Consider the following 20,946-nt stretch of genomic DNA (forward strand, 5'->3'; position numbering starts at 1 on the left):
AGTTGGTTAAGTGTCTGCCTTTGGCTCAGGTCATGACCCCAGGACCCTGGGATCGAGCCCTGAGTCCAAGGCTCCCTGCTCAGTAGAGAGCCTGCTCCTCGCTCACCTCTGCCCCGTCCCCCGTCGTATTCTCTTGCTCTCACTCTCTCTCTCTTGCTCTATCTCAAATAAATAAATAAAATCTTTAAAAAAATAAAATAAAAGCTACATATGAAAAACCCACAGCTACTGTCATATCAATCGGGACAAATTGAGAGCTCTTCCCCTAACATAAGGAACAAAAGAAGAGTGTCTACTCTCACCACTTTTATTCAACATACTACTGAAAGTCCTAGCCACAGCAATCAGGCAACAAAAAGAAATAAAAAGCATTCAAATTGGTAAGGAAGAAGTAAAACTTTTCATTATTTGCAGATGACATGATACTATTATGTAGAAAACCCTAAAGATTCCACCAAAAAACTACTAGAACTGATTAACGGATTCAGTAAGACCACAGGATACATAAATCAATGTACAGAAATCTGTTCCATTTCTATTCACCTTAATGCAGCAGAAAGAGAAATTAAGAAAACAATCCAATTTAAAATTGCACCAAAAATAATAGAATACCTAATAGGGGTGTCTGGGTGGCACAGTGGGTTAAGTGTCGGACTCTTGGTTTTGGCTCAGGTCATGATCTCATGGTAATGAGATTGAGCCCTGCATTGGGTTCTGTCCTGAGTGTGAGTCTGCTTTGGATTCTCTCTCTCCTCTTCCTCTGCTCCTCCCCTGCTCACACACTTGTGCTCTCTCTCTCAAAAAAAAAAAAAAAAAAAGATCCGAAGATGGGCAGAATAAACTCCACAACAAAATGTAGAGAAAAAAGCTGCATCTGAGAGGTTGGGAAGGGCAGAAACCATGGTCACGACCTGCCCCTAGGAGGGAGGGAGCTGTTGACACAGAACAGGGAAAGCCCCAGGGGAAGACAAATCCTCAAAATGTCTGGCCCTGAAAACCAGAGGGGCTGAATTTGATGAGTTTGTATAACCAGCGGGACTTGGAGCCTGGAGCTTTAAAAGTCAGCTGACTCAGCACTGGACAAGCCAGCAAGACGAGTGATAGCTGAGTCCTTACCCATAAGAGACAACAGTCCATGGAGAGGCAACATAGAAGGGACAAGTCTGCATAACACCTGGGACAAATGGGAAGGAGACCTGTTTATAGGGAATTTGGAGCATGTTGGGAGACTTCTCCAGGAACAAAGGAGCTGGCAGGAGCCATTTTCCATACTGCCCCCGCCCCCAGCATAAATAAAGAGCTACCTGCAGGAGGCTGCACTGCACAGACTCACTTGCTACCTAACCTGCTAGCAGTGCACCTGCCCACGAGTTCTCCTGAGCACTCACACACTCCAAGCCTGCTGGCCTCGGCCCTGGGCTCAGTGCATATTTTGTTAATGCCATGTGTGCCTTGCCCAGCCACTGTGTGCCATGCCCCCAGCCGCTGCTCTTTGAGGAATCCAGCCTAGGACTAGTGGTTTGGCACAAATTATGTTAACACTGCCACCCTGCCCCAGAGCCCTCCTGTGGTCACACTCCCTCAGAGCTGGACTGCCTGGGTCCCACTAACAGCAGAGAGCAAGCACAGCCAACAATAGGCAGAGTCAGTGCAGGACTGAAAGAAAAAGTGACTCAGACAAAATAGGACTCAAGCCACACACGTACGAGATGCCCCTGACATAGCAAGCTTCTGATAAACAGGGGGGACACGGGAGTGTAGGACACTACAGAACCTCCTCGTTTTCATAAAGCCACTACTTTCAAGAGCAGAAGATGTAGCCAACTTTCCTAACACACAGAAACAGACACAGTGAGGCAGACAAGATAGAGGAATATGTCCCAAGTGAAAGAACAGGACGAAATCACAGCAGGAGATCTAAGTAAACAGAAATAAGTAACATACTGATCAAGATTTAAAGTAACGATTATAAAGATACTGACTTCAGAAAAAGGGTGGAGGACATCAGTGAGACCCTTGACAAAGAGATAAAAAAGTAACATATCAGAGATGATGAACTCAGTAAATGAAATTAAAAATACAACAGATGGAATAAATAATAGGCTACAGGAAGCAGAGGAGCCAGCAGCTCCATCTTCAAGCAATTCTTCAAGGACTGGAAATGAGAGTGGGCATCTCCCTGTCCCCTGCCTCCTGCCTGCTTTCTCCTTCTCCAGTTGCCTGATCAGTGCTGAGGTGCCCCCATGGATGTTCAATAGAGACTAGTGCTTTCCTGGAAAAAAAATAAAGGGGACAAGGCAACAAGAAAATATAACAATTGTAAATACTTACGCATCCAACATGGGAGTACCCAAATACATAACACAGTTAATTACAAACATGGAACTAATAGTAATACAATAATAGCCGTAGACTTTGACATCCCACTTAAATTGATGGACAGATTATCCAGACAGAAAATCAAAAAGGGAACAGTGGCTTTGAATGACACACTGGACCAGATGGATTTAGCAGGTATATTCAGAACACTCCCTCCTAAAACAGCAGAACACACATTCTTTTCAATTATACATGGAATGTTCTCCAGAATAGATCACATATTAGGCCACGAAACATGCCTCAACAAATTAAAAAAGACTGAAGTCATACCATGCATCTCTTCTGACCACAACGTTCTCAAACTAGAAATCAACCCCAAGAAAAAATCTGGAAGGATCACAAATACATAGAAGTTAAATAACATGCTACTAAACAATGACTGGGTCAACCAAGAAATCAAAGAGGAAATAAAAAAGTACATGGAAACAAGTATAAATGAAAACACAATGGTCCAAAACCTTTAGGATACAGCAAAAGTGGTTCTGAGGGAAGTTTATAGCAATACAGTCCTACCTCAAGAAGCAAGAAAGATCTCAAATAAACAGACTAACCCTACACCTAAAGGAGATAGAAAAAGAAACCAAACAAAACTCCAAACCAGCAGAAGGAAGGAAATAATACAGGTTAGAGCAAAATAAATGATCTAGAAACTAATAAAATAGAAGGCAATGAAACAAAAGCTGCTTCTTTGAAAGATCAACAAAATTAATAAACCTCTACTCAGACTCATAAAGGACTCAAACAAAATCATAAACAAAAGAGGATAAATAACAATAACCACAGAAATGCCAACTATAAGAGAATATTATGAAAAACTATATGTCAGCAAATTAGACAACCTAGAACAAATGGATAAATTCCTAGAAATATATAACCTACCAAAGCTGAAGCAGAAAAAAATAGAATATTTGAACAGACTGATTAGCAGCAAGGAGACTGAATCAGTAATCTCACTAATCAGGGGCGCCTGGGTGGCTCAGTCATTAAGTGTCTGCCTTCAGCTTCGGTCATGATCCCAGGATCCTGGGATCGAACCCCGCATCAGGCTCCCTGCTTGGCAGGAGGCCTGCTTCTCCCTCTCTCTCTCCCCCTGCTTGTGTTCTCTCTCTCGCACTGTCTCTCTCTATCAAATAAATAAATAAAATCTTTAAAAAAAAAAGTAATCTTAGTAATAGAAAAACTCCCAACAAACAAAAGTCCAGGACCAGTTTCACAGGTGACTCATTTAAAGAAGAGTTAATACCTATTCTCCTTCAACTATTCCAAAACACAGAAGCAGGAAAACTCGAATACATTCTATGAGGCCAGCATCACCCTGATACCAAAACCAAATAAAGACACCACAAAAAAAGAACTACAGGCCAATATCTCTGATAAACATGGATGCAAAAATCTTCAACAAAATACTAGCAAACAGAATCCAAAGATACATTAAAAAACCCATTCACCACGATCAAGTGGGATTTATTCCTGGGATGCAAGGGTGATTCAATATTTGCTAATCAATCAACATGATACATCACATTAATAAGAGAAAAGATAAAAAACATCGGATCAGTGGGAGGAGCAAGATGGCAGAGGAGTGGAGACCTAAATTTATCTGGTCCCAGGAATTCAGCTGAATGGGGATCAAACCATTCTGAACACCTACAAACTCAACAGGAGATGGAAGAAAAGAATAGCAGCAACTCTCTGAACAGAAAAGTGACCACTTTCTGGAAGGTAGGACGTGCGGAGAAGTGAATCCGAGGCGATATTTGGGAGGATAGACGGCGGGGGAGGGGGCCTCCGTCGGCCGCTTCTGACAAGTGATAGAGCCGCGGAGCACAAAATCGGAACTTTTAGAAGTCAGCTCCGCTGAGGAATGTCACTCCAGTGGCTAAGCAGGGGGTGGAACCCTCGCGGGACAGTGTGGTCTCAGGACCCTCGGGGTCACAGAAAGACCGGGGGTGCCTGAGTGCAGCAGAGCTCCCAGGTATGGGAGGGGGGAAGCTGGCTGCAGAGACGGAGGCGAGGTGCGGGCTCTCAGCTCGGGGTGGACATAAACTGTGATCGGTGACACAGTCGGGCCACTGCTCCTCCAGCAGGGACCCAACAAGCGGCAGATCCGGGGAGACTCCCCTTCCTCCCCTGGGAGGAGTGGTGCGGGAGGGCACCGCAGGGATCTGCCGGGTTTGGAGACTCCACACAGGGTCAGATGCCAGAGAGAGAAACGCTTGGTCACAGGCCGGGTGAGCACGGAGTGCAGCTGGAGACCGGGAGTGATTGACTGCTTTTCTCTGGGGGCGCCCTGAGGAGTGGGGCCCCCAGTTCTCGGCTCCTCCGGGTGGAGATTGGGAGGCCACCATTTTCACCCTGGTCCTCCAAAGCTGTACCAAGAGCTTGCAGGGAACAAAAGCTCCCGAGAGCAAACCAGAGCAGATTACTTAGCCCGGACCCACAAGGGCGGGGCAATTCCGCCTCCAGCAAAGACATTTGGGAACCACGGCAACAGGCCCCTCCCCCAGAAGATCAGCAAGAACAGCCAGCCAAGACCAAGTTTACCAATCAATGAGAACGGCAGAACTCCAGAACTAGGGGAATACTGCACATAGAATTCATGGATTTTTTTACCATGATTCTTTAGTCTTTCAAAGTTAATTTTTCTTTTCTTTTTTTTCTCTTTTTTTTGAGTTTCTCTTTTTCAACCAGTATCTTATTAATCCCTTTTTTAAAAAAATCTTTTTTATTTTTCATTTTTAGAGTCATATTCTTTCCCTTCATAGTAGTTAACCTTATTTTTGGTATATATATATAGTTCTCTCTTTAAAATTTTGGAATACAGTTTCTTCTAACAGACCAAAATATACCCTAAATCTCTAGTGTATGGCTTCATTCTAGTCTTTTGCCTGATCACATTCTCTCCCTTTTTTTTTAAATTCCTCTTCTTTCTTTTTTCAACCAACTTATCTTATCAATTCCTTTTATAAAATCTTTTATAATTTTCATCTTTACAATCATATTCCATCCCTTCATCGTACTTACCCTTATTTTTGTACATATATAAATTTTTCTTTCTTTAAAATTTTGGGAGGCACTTTCTTCTAACAGACCAAAATATGCCCAAAATCTAGTGTGTGGCACTGATCTATGCACCAGCCTGATTATATTTGATCATATTCTGTTTTTTTTTTAATCTTTTTCTTTTTCTTTTTTTTCTTTTTTCTTTCTCTTCCTTTCTTTTCCCCTGGTTTCAGGTCTCTTCTGATTTGTTTAGTGTATAGTTTTCTGGGGTCGTTGTTACCCTGTTAGCATTTTGTTCTCTCATTCATCTATTCTCCTCTGGACAAAATGACAAGACAGAAAAAAATCACCTCAAAAAAAGAACAAGAGGCAGTACTGACTGCCAGGGACCTAATCAATAAGGACATTAGTAAGATGTCAGAACTAGATTCAAAATGATGATTTTAAAGATACTAGCTGGGCTTGAGAAAAGCATGGAAGATATTAGAGAAACCCTTTCTGGAGAAATAAAAGAACCAAAATCTAACCAAGTCGAAATCAAAAAGGCTATTATTGAGGTGCAATAAAAAATGGAGGCTCTAACTGCTAGGATAAATGAGGCAGAAGAGAGAATTAGTGATATAAAAGACCAAATGATGGAAGATAAAGAAGCTGAGAAAAAGAGAGATAAACGACTACTGGATCACGACGGCAGAATTCGAGAGATAAGTCATACTGTAAGACGTAACAATATTAGAATAATTGGGATCCCAGAAGAAGAAGAAGAAAGAGAGAGGGGGCAGAAGGTAAATTGGAGCAAATTATAGCAGAGAACCTCCCTAATCTGGGGAAGGAAACAGGCATCAAAATCCAGGAGGCACAGAGAACCCCCCTCAAAAATCAATAAAAATAGGTCAATACCCCGACATCTAATAGTAAAACTTATGAGTCTCAGAGACAAAAAGAGAATCCTGAGAGCAGTTCAAGACAAGAGATCTGTACGCTACAATGGTAGAAACATTAGATTGGCAACAGACCTACCCACAGAGACCTGGCAGGCCAGGAAGGACTGGCATGATATCTTCAGAGCACTAAACGAGAAAAATATGCAGCCAAGAATACTATATCCAGCTAGGCTGCCATTGAAAATAGAAAGAGATAAAAAGCTTCCAGGACAAACAAAAACTAAAGGAATTTGCAAACACAAAACCAGCCCTACAAGAAATATTGAAAGGGGTCCTCTAAGCAAAGAGAGAGCCTAAAAGTAACATAGACCAGAAAGGAACACAAACAATATAAGTAACAGTCACCTTACAGGCAATACAATGGCACTAAATTCATATCTTTCAATAGTTATCCTGCATGTGAATGGGCTAAATGCCCCAATCAAAAGACACAGGCTATCAGATTGGATTAAAAAACAAGACCCATCGATATGCTGTCTGCAAGAGACTCATTTTAGACCCAATAACACCTCCAGATTGAAAGTGAGGGGGTGGAAAACCACTTACCATGCTAATGGACACCAAAAGAAAGTTGGGGTGGCAATCCTTATCAGACAAATTAGATTTTAAACCGAAAGACTATAATAAGAGATGAGGAAGGACACTATATCATACTTAAAGGGTCTATCCAACAAGAAGATCTAACAATTGTAAATATCTATGCCCCTAACATGGGAGCAGCCAATTATATAAGCCAATTAATAACAAAAGCAAAGAAACACATTGACAACCATACAATAATAGTGGGGGACTTTAACACCCCCCTCACTGAAATGGACAAATCATCTAAGCAAAAGATCAACAAGGAAATAAAGACTTTAAATGACACACTGGACCAAATTGTCTTTACAGACATATTCAGAACATTCCATCCCAAAGCAACAGAATACACATTCTTCTCTAGTGCCCAAGAAACAGTCTCCAGAATAGATCACATCCTAGGTCACAAATCAGGTCTCATCCGGTACCAAAAGAGTGGGATCATTCCCTGCATATTTTCAGACCACAATGCTTTGAAACTAGAACTCAATCACAAGAGGAAAGTCAGAAAGAACTCAAATACATGGAGGTTAAAGAGCATCCTACTAAAGAATGAGTGGGTCAACCAGGAAATTAAAGGAGAATTTAAAAAATTCATGGAAACCAATGAAAATGAAAACACAACTGTTCAAAACCTTTGGGATGCAGCAAAGGCAGTCCTAAGAGGAAAGTATATAGCTATCCAAGCCTTTCTCAAGAAACAAGAAAGGTCTCAAATACACAACCTAACCCGACACCTAAAGGAGCTGGGGAAAGAACAGCAAATAAAGCCTAAACCCAGCAGGAGAAGAGAAATAATAAAGATCAGAGCAGAAATCAATGAAATAGAAACCAAAAGAACAGTAGAACAGATCCACGAAACTAGGAGCTGGTTCTTTGAAAGAATTAACAAGATGGATAAACCCCTGGCCAGACTTATCAAAAAGAAAAGAGAAATGACAAATAAATAAAATCATGAATGAAGGAGGAGAGATCACAACCAAAACCAAAGAAATACAAACAATTATAAGAACATATTATGAGCAACTCTATGCCAGCAAATTAGATAATCTGGAAGAAATGGATACATTCCTAGAGATGTATAAACTACCAAAACTGAACCAGGAAGAAATAGAAAACCTGAACAGACCCATAACCAGTAAGGAAATTGAAACAGTAATCAAAAATCTCCCAACAAACAAAAGCCCAGGACCAGATGGCTTCCCAGGAGAATTCTACCAAACATTTAAAGAAGAATTAATGCCTATTCTTCCGAAACTGTTCCAAAAAATAGTAATGGAAGGAAAACTTCCAAACTCGTTTTATGAGGCCACCATTACTTTGATCCCCAAACCAGACAAAGACCCCATCAAAAAGGAGAATTACAGACCAATACACTTGATGAACATGGGATGCAAAAATTCTCACTAAAATACTAGCCAATAGGATCCAACAGTACATTAAAAGGATTATTCACCACGACCAAGTGGGATTTATTCCTGGGCTGCAAGGTTGGTTCAACATCCACAAATCAATGTGATACAATACATTAATAAAACAAAGAACAAGAAGCATATGATCCTCTCAATAGATACAGAAAAAGCATTTGACAAAGTACAGCATCCTTTCTTGATCAAAACTCTTCAGAGTATAGGGATAGAGGGTACATACCTCAATATCATAAAAGCCAGCTATGAAAAACCCACAGCGAATATTATTCTCAATGGGGAAAAACTGAGAGCTTTCCCCCTAAGGTCAGGAACACACCACGGATGTCCACTATCACCACTGCTATTCAACATAGTATTAGAAGTCCTAGCCACAGCAATCAGACAACAAAAAGAAATAAGAGTCATCCGAATTGGCAAAGAAGTCAAACTCTCACTCTTTGCAGATGATGTGATACTTTATGTGGAAAACCCAAAAGACTCCACCCCAAAACTGTTAGGACTCATCCAGGAATTCAGTAAAGTGACAGGATATAAAATCAATGCCAGAAATCAGTGGCATTCCTATACACCAACAACAAGACAGAAGAGAGAGAAATTAAGGAGTCGATCCCACTTACAATTGCACCCAAAACCATAAGATACCTAAGAATAAATCTAACCAAAGAGGCAAAGAATCTGTACTCAGAAAACTATAAAATACTCACAAAAGAAATTGAGGAAGACACAAAGAAATGGAAAAACATTCCATGCTCATGGATTGGAAGAACAAATGTTGTGAAGATGTCAATGCTTCCTAGAGCAATCTACACATTTAATACAATCCCTATCAAAATACCATCCACTTTTTTCAAAGAAATGGAACAAATAGTCCTAAAATTTGTATGGAACCAGAAAAGACCCCAAATAGTCAAAGGAATGTTGAAAAAGAAAAGCAAAGCTGGTGGCATCACAATTCCAGACTTCAAGCTCTATTATAAAGCTGTGATCATCAAGACAGTATGGTACTGGCACCAAAACAGACACAGATGAATGGAACAGAATAGAGAACCCAGAAATAGACCCTCAACTCTATGGTCAACTAATCTTCGACAAAGCAGGAAAGAATGTCCAATGGAAAAAAGACAGTCTCTTCAACAAGTGGTGTTGGGAAAATTGGACAGTCACATGCAGAAGAATGAAACTGGACCATTTCCTTACACCACACACAAAAATAGACTCCAAATGGTTGAAAGACCTAAACGTGAGACAGGAGTCCATCAAAATCCTAAAGGAGAACACAGGCAGCAACCTATTCGACCTCAGCCACAGCAACTTCTTCCTAGAAACATCGCCAAAGGCAAGGGAAGCAAGGGCAAAAATGAACTATTGGGACTTCATCAAGATAAAAAGATTTTGCACAGCAAAAGAAACAGTCAACAAAACCAAAAGACAACCGATGGAATGGGAGAAGATATTTGCAAATGACATATCAGATAAAGGGCTAGTATCCAAAATCTATAAAGAACTTATCAAACTCAAAACCCAAAGAACAAATGATCCAATCATGAAATGGGCAGAAGACATGAACAGACATTTTTCCAAAGAAGACATCTAAATGGCCAACAGACACATGAAAAAGTGCTCAACATCACTCGGCATCAGGGAAATCCAAATCAAAACCTCAATGAGATACCACCTCACACCAGTCAGAATGGCTAAAATTAACACGTCAGGAAATGACAGATGTTGGCGGGGATGTGGAGAAAGGGGAACCCTCCTACACTCTTGGTGGGAATGCAAGCTGGTGCAGCCACTCTGGAAAACAGTATGGCAGTTCCTCAAAAAGTTTAAAATAGAGCTACCCTACTACCCAGCAATTGTACTCCTGGGTATTTACCCCAAAGATACAAATGTTAGGATCCAAAGGGGTATGTGCACCCCGATGTTTATAGCAGCAATGTCCACAATAGCCACACTATGGAAAGAGCCAAGATGTCCATCAACAGATGAATGGATAACAATGTGGTATACATACATACAATGGAATATTATGCAGCCATCAAAAGGAATGAAATCTTGCCATTTGCAACGACGTGGATGGAACTGGAGGGTATTATGCAGAGCGAAATAAGTCAATCAGAGAAAGACATGTGTCATATGACCCCACTGATATGAGGAATTCTTAATCTCAGGAAACAAACTGAGCGTTGCTGGAGTGGTGGGGGGTGGGAGGGATGGGTGGCTGGGTGATAGACATTGGGGAGGGTATGTGCTATGGTGAGCGCTGTGAATTGTGTAAGACTGATGAATCACAGATCTGTACTTCTGAAACAAATAATACATCATATGTTAAAAAAAAAAGAAGATGATAGCAGGAGGGAAAAATGAAGGGGGGGAAATCGGAGGGGGAGACGAACCATGAAAGACTATGGATTCTGAGAAACAAACTGAGGGTTCTAGACGGGAGGGGGGTGGGGGGATGGGTTAGCCTGGTGATGGGTATTAAGGAGGGCACGTACTGAATGGAGCACTGGGTGTTACACGCAAACAATGAATCACGGAACACTACATCAAAAACTAATGATGAAATGTATGGTGATTAACATAACATGATAAAATTTTAAAAAATCTGATCATTTCAATAGATGCAGAAAATGCATTTGATAAAGTACAACATCCTTTTGTGATAAAAGCCCTCAACAAAGTAGATTTCGGGGAACATACCTCAACATGATAAAGGCCATATATGAAGAACCCACAGCTAGTATCATACTCAATGGGGGGAAAACTGAGAGCTTTCCTCCTAAGGTCAGGAATAAGACAAGGAAGTCCACTCTCACAACTTTTATTCAACATAGTACTGGAAGTCCTAGCCACAGCAATCAGACAACAAAAAGAAATAGAAGGCATCCACATCGGTAAGGAAGTCGTAAAATTTTCATTATTTGCAGATGAAATGATACTATATATTGAAAACCTGAAAGACTCCACCAAAAGACTACTAGAACTGATAAATGAATTCCGTAAAGTTGCAGGATACAAAATCAATGTGCAGAAATCTGTTGAATTTCTATATATTAATAATAAAGCAACAGAAAGAAAAAGAAAATAATTCCATTTAAAACTGCACCAAAAAAATAAGATACTTAGGAATAAACCTAACCAAAGAGGTGAAAGATCTGTACTCAGAAAACTGTAAAACACTGATGAAAGAAATGGAAGATAACACAAAGAAATGGGAAGACATTCCATGCTCATAGATGGGAAGACCAAATATTGTTAAAATGTCTATACCACCAAAAGTAATCAACAGATTTATTGTAATCCCTATCAAACTACCAACATTTTTACAGAACTAGAGCAAATAATCCTTAAATTTGTATGCAACCACAAAAGACCCCAAATAGCCAACGTAATCTTGAAAAGAAAAACAAATCTGGAGGTATCACAATTCCAGATTTCAAGTTATACTACAAAGATGTAGTCATAAAAATAGTATGGTACTGGCACAAAAATAGACACATAGGTCAATAAAAGAGAATAGAAAGCCCAGAAATAAACCCACATTATATGGCTAATTAACTTACAACAAAGCAGGACAGATTATGAAATGGGATAAAGACAGTCTCTTCAACAAATAGTGTTGGGGAAACTGGATAGCAACAGGCAAAAGAATGAAACTGAACCACTTTCCTACATCATATACAAAAATACACTGAAAATGGATTAAAGACTTAAATGTGAGACCTAAAACTGTAAAAATCCTAGAAGAGAACACAGACAGTAATTTCTCTGATATCAGCTGTAGCAATATTTTATAGATATTTCTCTTGAGGCAAGGGAAGTAAAAGCACAAATAAACTATTGGGACTACATGAAAATAAAAAGCTTCTGCACAGTGAAGGAAATAATCAACAAAACTGAAAGTCAACCTACAGAATGGGAGAAGATATTTGCAAATGACTTACCTGATAAAAGGTTAGTATCCAAAATATGTAAAGAACTTATACAATTCGCCACCCCCCCCAAATCCAATTAAATATAGGCAGAAGACGTGAACAGACATTTTTCCAAAGATAACATCCAGATGGCCAACAGACCAAAACATGCTCAACATCACTCCTCATCACAGAAAGGCAAAACTACAAGGTTATTACCTCACATTTGTCAGAATGGCTAAAATCAACAATACAAGAGACAACAGGTGTTGGTGATGATGTGGAGAAAGGGAAATCCTCTTGCACTGTTGGTGGGAATGCACTCTGGAAAACAGTATAGAGATTCCTGAAAAAGTTAAAATAGAACTACCCTACAATCCAGCAATTGCACTGCTGGGTATTTACCCAAAGAATACAAAACACTAATTCAAAGGGATATATGCAACCCTATGTTTAGAACAACATTATTTATGATAGCCAAGATACAGAAGCAGCCCATGTCCATAGATTGGTGAATGGACAAAGAAGATGTGAGAAAAAAATATACATGCAATGACATGGATGGAGCTAGAAGGTATAATGCTAAGTGAAGTAAGTCAGGCAGAGAAAGACAAACACCACAGGATTTCACTCATATGTGAAATTTAAAAAAAACAAAGCAAACAGCAAAGGGAAAAGAGAGAGAGAGAGAGAGAGAAACCAAAAAACAGACTCTTAACTACAGAGAACAAACTACTGGTTACCACAGGGGAGGTGGGCGGGAGGACGGGTGAAACAGGTGATGGGGATTAAGGAGTGCACTTGTCATGATGAGCACTGGCTGATGTGTGGAATTTTTGAATTACTATATTGTGCACCTGAAACTAATATAACACTGTAGTTAACCATATTGGAATTAACTAATAAAAAAAGATGTGGCCACACACACAAAAATCTCCTAGTAACCAACCTCAAAAACATGGATATCTGTGATTTACTTAATAAAGAAATCAGGGGTGCCTGGGTGGCTCAGTCGGTTGAGCGTCCCACTCTTGATTTTGGCTCAGGTCATGATCTCAGGATCATGAGATTGAGCCCCACATCGGCCTCTGCACTCAGGGTGGATTTTCTTGAGAGTCTCTCTCCCTCTGCCCTTCACCACCACCCCATCCCCTGGCTTGCATGCACACGTTCTCTCTTTCTCTCAAATAATTAATCTTTTTTAAAAAAATTTTAAAAAGAAGAAAATAAATGAAAAGAACTGTTTTTTAAAAAAAGGATTTTATTTATTTTTATTTATTTGACACACAGAGAGAGATAGTGAGAGAGAGAGCACAAGGAGGGGGGAGCGGCAGGCAGGCAGAGGGAGAGTGAGAAGCAAGCTCCCTGCTGAGCAAGGATCCCAACGCGGGGCTCGGTCCCAGGACCCTGGGATCATGGCCTGAGCCGAAGGCAGCCATTTAACTGAGTCACCCAGGCACCCCAAAAGAACTGCTTTAAGGTTGCTCAATGAGCTACATGAAAACACAGAAAGACAATTCAACGAAATCAGAAAAAATACAGGAACAAAATAAGAAGCATATGAAAGACAGAAGTCATAAAAAGAACCAAACAGAAAATCTGGAGCTGAAAATACAATGAGTAAGATGAAAAATGCAATACAGAGCACCAACAACAAAATGGGTCAAGCAGGAAGAAAAAAAACAAAAATGTGTGAATTAAAAAAAAGTGTGAACTAGAAGATAAGGCTTTTGAAATTATCCAGTCAGAGGAAAATAGAGAAAGCCAACTTAATCTATGGGATAACATCAAAAGACACAATTAGTGCATTATTAGAGTTCCCAAAAGAGAAGAGAAGAAGGAGTCAGAGAGCTTATTTAAAGAAATAGTGGGGAGGAACTCCCCAAATCCGGGTAGAGATGATAATATCTAAGTTCATGAAGCTCATAGGTCACCAAAGAAACTCATTTTTTTAAAAAAGATTTTATTTACTTGTTCGAGAGAGAGACAGCAAAAGCAGGAACACAAGCAGGGGGAGTGGGAGAGGGAGAAGCAGGCTTCCCGCCGAGCAGGGAGCCCGATGCGGGGCTAATCCCTGGACCCTGGGATCATGACCTGAGCCGAAGGCAGACGCTTAACAACTGAGCCACCCAGGCACCCCCAAAGAAACTCAATGTGAAGAGATCTTCACCCTTATACAACACATTAGACCAGATGTACTTAACACACATATATAGAACATTCCATGCAAAAAAAACCCCAGAATACACAAGTGCACATGGTACATTCTCCAGGAAAGATAATGTGTTAGACCACAAAACAAGTCTTAATAAATTTAAGAACATTGAAATTATATCAAGAATCTTTTTTGACCTCAATGGTAAACTATAATTACAAGACGAAAAACCAATTATAAGGAAAAAAAATTCACAAATATGTGGAAATTAAACATGCTACTGTACATCCAATGGGTCAAAGAATATCTCAAAAGAGAAATAATACCATGAGACAAATGAAACCAAAATATAACATACCAAAACTTAAGGGATGCAGCAAAAGCCATTCAAAAGGGAAGTTCACAGTGATAAATGTCTACATGAAGAAACAAGAAAGGGGGGTGCCTGGGTGGCTCAGTCCTTAAGCGTCTGCCTTCAGCTCAGGTCATGGTCCCAGGGTCCTGGGATCGAGCCCCACATCGGGCTCCCCGCTCAGCAGGAAGCCTGCTTCTCCCTCTCCCTCTCCCCCTGCTTGTGTTCCCTCTCTCGGTGTGTCTCTCTCTGTCAAATAAATAAATAAAATCTTAAAAAAAAAAAAAAAGAAACAAGAAAGGTCTCAAATAATCAACCTAACTTTATATCTCAAGGAACTAGAAAAAGGAGAACAAATGAAGCCCGAGGTTAGTAGAAGGAAGGAAATAAAGATCAGAGTGGAAGTAAATGAATTAGAGACTAAAAAGAGGATAGAAAAAAATCACTGAAATTGAGAGCTGATTTTTGTTTTGTTTTTAAAGATTTTATTTATTTGACAGAGAGAGACACAGCAAGAGAAGGAACACAAGCAGGGTGGAGTGGGAGAGGGAGAAGCAGGCTTCCCACCTAGCAGGGAGCCCGATGTGGGGCTCGATCCCAGGACCCTGGGATCATGACCTGAGCCAAAGGCAGATGCTCAATGACTGAGCCACCCAGGCACCCCAAGAGCTGATTTTTTAAAAAAGATAAACAAAATTGAAAAATTTTTTGTTAGACTCACCAAGGGAAAAAAAGGGATATAACCAATACCACAGAAAGACAAAGATCATAGGGACTACTAAGAATAATTATACACCAACAAATTAGGCATCTAGAAGAAATGGATAAACTCCTAAAATATACAACCTACCAAGACCAAGTCAAGAAGAAATAGAAAATCTGAACAAACCAGTTACTAATAAGGAGATTGAATTAGTAATCAAAAATCTTGCAACAAACAAAAGTCCAAGATCAGATAGCTTCACTGGTGAATTCTACCAAACATTTCAAGGATTAATACACATCCTTCTCAAACTCTTCCAAAAAAAATAGAAGGGGAGAGACCCTTCCAAACTCATTTTATGAGGCCAGCATTATCCTGATGTCAAATCCAGACAAGAATACTACAAGACAAGAACAGTACTAGCCAATATAACCAATGAATATAGATGCAAAAATCCTCAACAAATTATTAGCAAACTGAATTCAACAATACATTAAAAGGATCATACACCATAATCATGTGGGATTTATTCTAGGGATGAAAGATTGGTTTGACATTCATATTAATCAATGTGATACACCCCATTAACACAATGAATGGTAAATATCATATGATTATCTCAATAGATGCAGAAAAAGAATTTGACAAAATACACACTTAAGATAAAATCTCTCAATAAAATAGGTATAGAGGGAACATGACTCAACTTAATAAAGGCCATATAATGACAAGCCAACAGCCAACATCATATTCAACAGAGAGAAGTTGAAAAATTTTCTACTAACATGAGGAACAATACAAGGATGCTCACTCTCACCACCTTTTTTTTTTTAGATTTTATTTATTTGGCAGAGAGAGACACAGCGAGAGAGGGAACATAAGCAAGGGGAGTGGGAGAGGGAGAAGCAGGCTTTCTGCTGAGCAGAGAGCCCGATGTGGGGCTCGATCCTGGGACCTTGGGATCATGACCTGAGCCAAAGGCAGATGCTTAACAACTGAGCCACCCAGGTGCCCCCACTTTTTTTTTAAGAGAGGGAGCAGGGGGAGGAGTAAAGGGAGAGAGAGAGAGAGAGAATCTTAAGCAGGCTGCACACTGGGCCTGGAGCCCGACATGGGGGCTCGATCTCACAACCCTGAGATCATAACCTGAGTCAAAATCAAAAGTCAGAGGTTTAAATGACTGAGCCACCCAGGCAACCCCAAAAACTGTCAATTGAACTATTACAAGTTAGGGACTGTCTGTACACAGAAGCCCATAAGATACTGATGAAAGTAATTGAAGAAGACACAGTGGAAAGATATCCATGGACTGGAAGAATACTAAAATGTCCATTATACCCAAAAATATTTATTGATTCAGTGCAATTCCCATCAAAATTCCAATGGCTTTTTTTCACAGAAATAGAACAAACAATCCTGAATTTGTATGGAACCACAAAAGACTCTGAATGGCCAAAGCAATCCTGAGAATGCAGAACAGAGCTGGAGGCATAGCTTCATGATTTCAACCTATACTACAAAGGTATAGCAATTAAAACAGTATGGTATTAGCATAAAAGCAGACACATAGATCCATGGGAAAAAATAGAGAGCCCAGAAATAAACCCAGGCATATATGGTCAATTAATTAACAACAAAGGACCCCAAAACAGTTTCTTCAATAAATGGCATTGAGAACACTGGGCAGTCGCATGCAAAAGAATGAAAATGGGCTACTATCTTTCACCAGACACAGATCAACTCAAAATGGAATAAAGACTTGAATGTAAGACCTGAAACCTAAAACTTCTGGAAGAAAACACAGGCAGTGAACTCCTTGACATTGGTCTTCGTGATTATTTTTTTGGATTTGACACCAAAAGCAACAAAAATAAACAAGTGGGACTACATCAAACTAAATAGCTTCTGTACCACAAAGGAAACCATCAAAAAGTTAAAAAGCAACCTATGGAATGGGAGAAAATATTTGCAAATCATGTATCTGATAAGGGGTTAATATCCAAACTCATGCAACTCAATAGCAAAAAACCAAACAGTCCAATTTAAAAATGGGCTGAGTGTTCTGAATGGACATTTTCTAAAGATGACACCAGGTGACCAACAGGTACATGAGAAGGTACTCAACACAACCAGTCATCAGGGAAATGCAAATCCAAACTGCAATATCACTTCACATCTTTTGCAATGGCTGTTATCAAAAAGACAAGAAATAACATGTGTTGGTGAGGATGTAGAGAAAAGGGAACCCCATGTGCACTATTGGTGGGAATGCGAATTGGTGCAGCTGCTATGGAAAATAGGATGGAGGGGCGCCTGGGTGGCTCAGTCAGTTAAACATCTGACTCTTGATTTTGGCTCAGGTCATGACCTCAGGGGCATGAGATTGAGTTTGGAGCCTTTTGTCCCTCCCCCCCCCCCCAGTTCACACGTGTGTACACTCTCCAAAAATAAATTAAAAATAAAGAAAAAAGAAAACATGGAGGTTCCTCAAAAAATTAAAAATAGATCATATGATCCAGCAGTTCCATTTCTGGGTTATACATCCAAAGGAAATGTAATCAGAATCTTGAAGAGATATTTATACTCCCATGGTTGTTGTAGCATTATTCACACTAGCAAACGTATAGAAACAACCTAAGTGTCTGTCTATAGTGAATGGATAAAGAAAATGTGACACACACACACACACACACACACGCACACACACACACACACACACACACACACGGGAATATTACTCAACCACGAAAAAGAAGGAAATCTTGCTATTTGTGACAACATGGATGGAACTTGAGGGCATTACATTCAGGGTATGAGGCAGACAGAGAAAGACAAATACTGTGTGATATCACTATTTTACGTGGATTCTAAAAAAAAAAAAAAAGCAGAACTCATAGAAACAGAGTTGAGAAGTGGTTGCCAGAGGTTAGGGGTTGGGGAAATTGGGGAGATATTGGTAAAATGGCACAAACATCTAGTTACAAGACAAAAAACTTCTGGGGATGTAATATACAGTGCGGTGACTCTAGTTAACAATATTGTATTATATATTTGAAAGTTGCTAAGAAAATTGATGTTAAATTGTTCTTACCACAAAGAAGAAATTTTAATTATGCAAGGTGAGGGAGGTGTTAATTAATGCTGTTGCAGTAATTATTTCATGATATATAAGTATATCAAATCAACATGATCTACATCTTAAGTTCACAGAATATTTATGTCCGTTATATCTCAGTAAAGCCGGGGAAAAGAACTGGGCAAGGAGGGACTTGAATAGACAGTTCTCCAAAGATGATATACAAAAAACCAATAAACACATGAAAAGATGCTCAACATCACTAATCATTAGGGAACATAAATTTAGAACAGTGAGACACTATCTTGCACCCAGTAGGGTGGCTACTGTCAAAAAAACAAGGGGGGGGTATAAGCAGTGTAGGTGAGGATGTGGAGAAATTGGAACCTGTGTGCACTGCTGGGGGAATGTAAGTGGTGCAGCCACCATGGAAAACAGTTTGATGGTTCCTTGAAAAGTTTAACATAAAATTACCACATGATCTAACAAATCCAGTTCTAGGTATGTTCCCCAAAGAATTGGAAGCAGGGACTTGAACAGATATTTGTATACCAATATTCCCAACAATATTATTCACAATAATGAAGTACTGTTGGCATAACATGGATGAACCTTGAAAACATTGTTAAGTGAAACTAGCCAGACATAAAAGGACAAATGTATGATTCCACTTCTATGTGGTGCCTAGAATAGGCAAATTACTACCAACAGAAAGTAGAACAGTGGTTGCCAGATGCTGGGGGAAGAGCACAATGGGGAATTACTGTCTAATACGGATGGAGTTTCAATTTGGGATGATGAAAAAGTTCTGGAGATGGGCAGTGCGGACGGTTGAACAACACTGTGAATGTACTTAGTGGACTTAATGCCACATAAATTTTAAATGGTTAAAACGGCAAATATGATGCATATTTTATCACAAAAATAAAAAATTTATGGTATCAAAAATAGGGAAAAATACTATTAGTTCCAGGAAGAGTTGCATCAGCATAAAGTTCCTTCTCGAAATTAAAAATTATCAGATATTATTTGCAATCTTGCATTTGCCAAGAGCAACTGACATTGCTTTCGATTGTAGGACTTGAAAATGACGTTATTAGGAGTGTAGGTCTTGAAAAACTATTAAATACATTTGCGGAAAAGTCAGAAAAATCTTATGATCAGTGAAGACATCACATATTTACAGGAGCACATACTGTATTACATAAAATTATGACACCCAAAAATATTTTTGCGATTTGCAAGTTTATATTGTTACTCAGTTACCACTATTACTAAGGATATTTTACGAGGATTAAGACATTTTTAAAGGAAAAGCCCTATATTTTAGTTCCTTTAGCAGCACTTTTTCCCTGCTTTTTGAAAAAGAGCTTCTCATTTCCATTTTGACCGGGCCCCACAAATCATGTACTTGGCCCTCCCTGACCCCCCCTTTACCAGTGACAGCCTGTCCATTTCCGACGGAGTCCCTTTGCCTTTGTAGCTCAGCAGTGTCATCTCTCAAATGGGAATGAGGTCTACTCTGCTTCATAGATTTGATGTGAAACCCACACACCGTGGTTTGGAAAATATAGGTGCTTTAAAATATTGGTGGTGTCCTTGTTCATACAAAGTATTTTTTAACCATTGCCCTTCATGGAGTCTGAGTGTCTAGATAAATAGATTTCTTATCTAAAATAAAGAAATGTAACTCATTATTTCCTATGGAGTTTTCCGGACTTTTGAGAGAGAACCTCAATGACACATTCTGTTCATAAAGTTATCATTTATCTAGATGAGTGATCTCATGGATGGAATTTATTTCTTCATGTGACTAAAAGCAAAGTATGAAAGTGATGCCAAAACACTGGACTCCCATCAAAGGTTGTAAAGCCTAAAATTTCAAATACTCTTTTTTTTTTTTAAGATTTTTCTATTTATTTTTTAACAGAGAGAGAGACAGCGAGAGAGGGAACACAAGCAGGGAGAGTGGGAGAGGGAGAAGCAGGCTTCCCTCAGAGCAGGGAGCCCGATGCGGGGCTCGATCCCTGGACCCTGGGATCAGAACCTGAGCTGAAGGCAGACGCTTAACAACTGAGCCACTCAGGCGCCCTCAAACACTGTTTCTTATAACTCCCCTAACTTCTAAGCAGCTCCGAGTAAAAACAACACGAGGAGAGCGGAATTCCCCCAGCAGCATCCCTGGGAAATCTGTAGGCATCAGACCCAGAGTGGGAACAACACTGCTGGAAGCAAAGACGCAAAAATGTCCCAGCGCTAGGGTAGCTGCACTTAGGAGCTCTGCCGGATTGGAGGACGGAGTCTGAGAGCCAAGAAGACAGCAAGGCAGAAGCTGGGGTCCCAAATCTGAAAGCCCACTTCATGCGCACTCTGACAATATCCTGACCGTTGGTACAGGTGACACGGTT

Source organism: Eumetopias jubatus, unplaced genomic scaffold (genome assembly GCF_037043125.1).
Source record: "Eumetopias jubatus isolate StellerSeaLion01/CBP00866 unplaced genomic scaffold, mEumJub1_p1.0 scaffold_17, whole genome shotgun sequence".
NCBI lineage: Eukaryota > Metazoa > Chordata > Mammalia > Carnivora > Otariidae > Eumetopias > Eumetopias jubatus.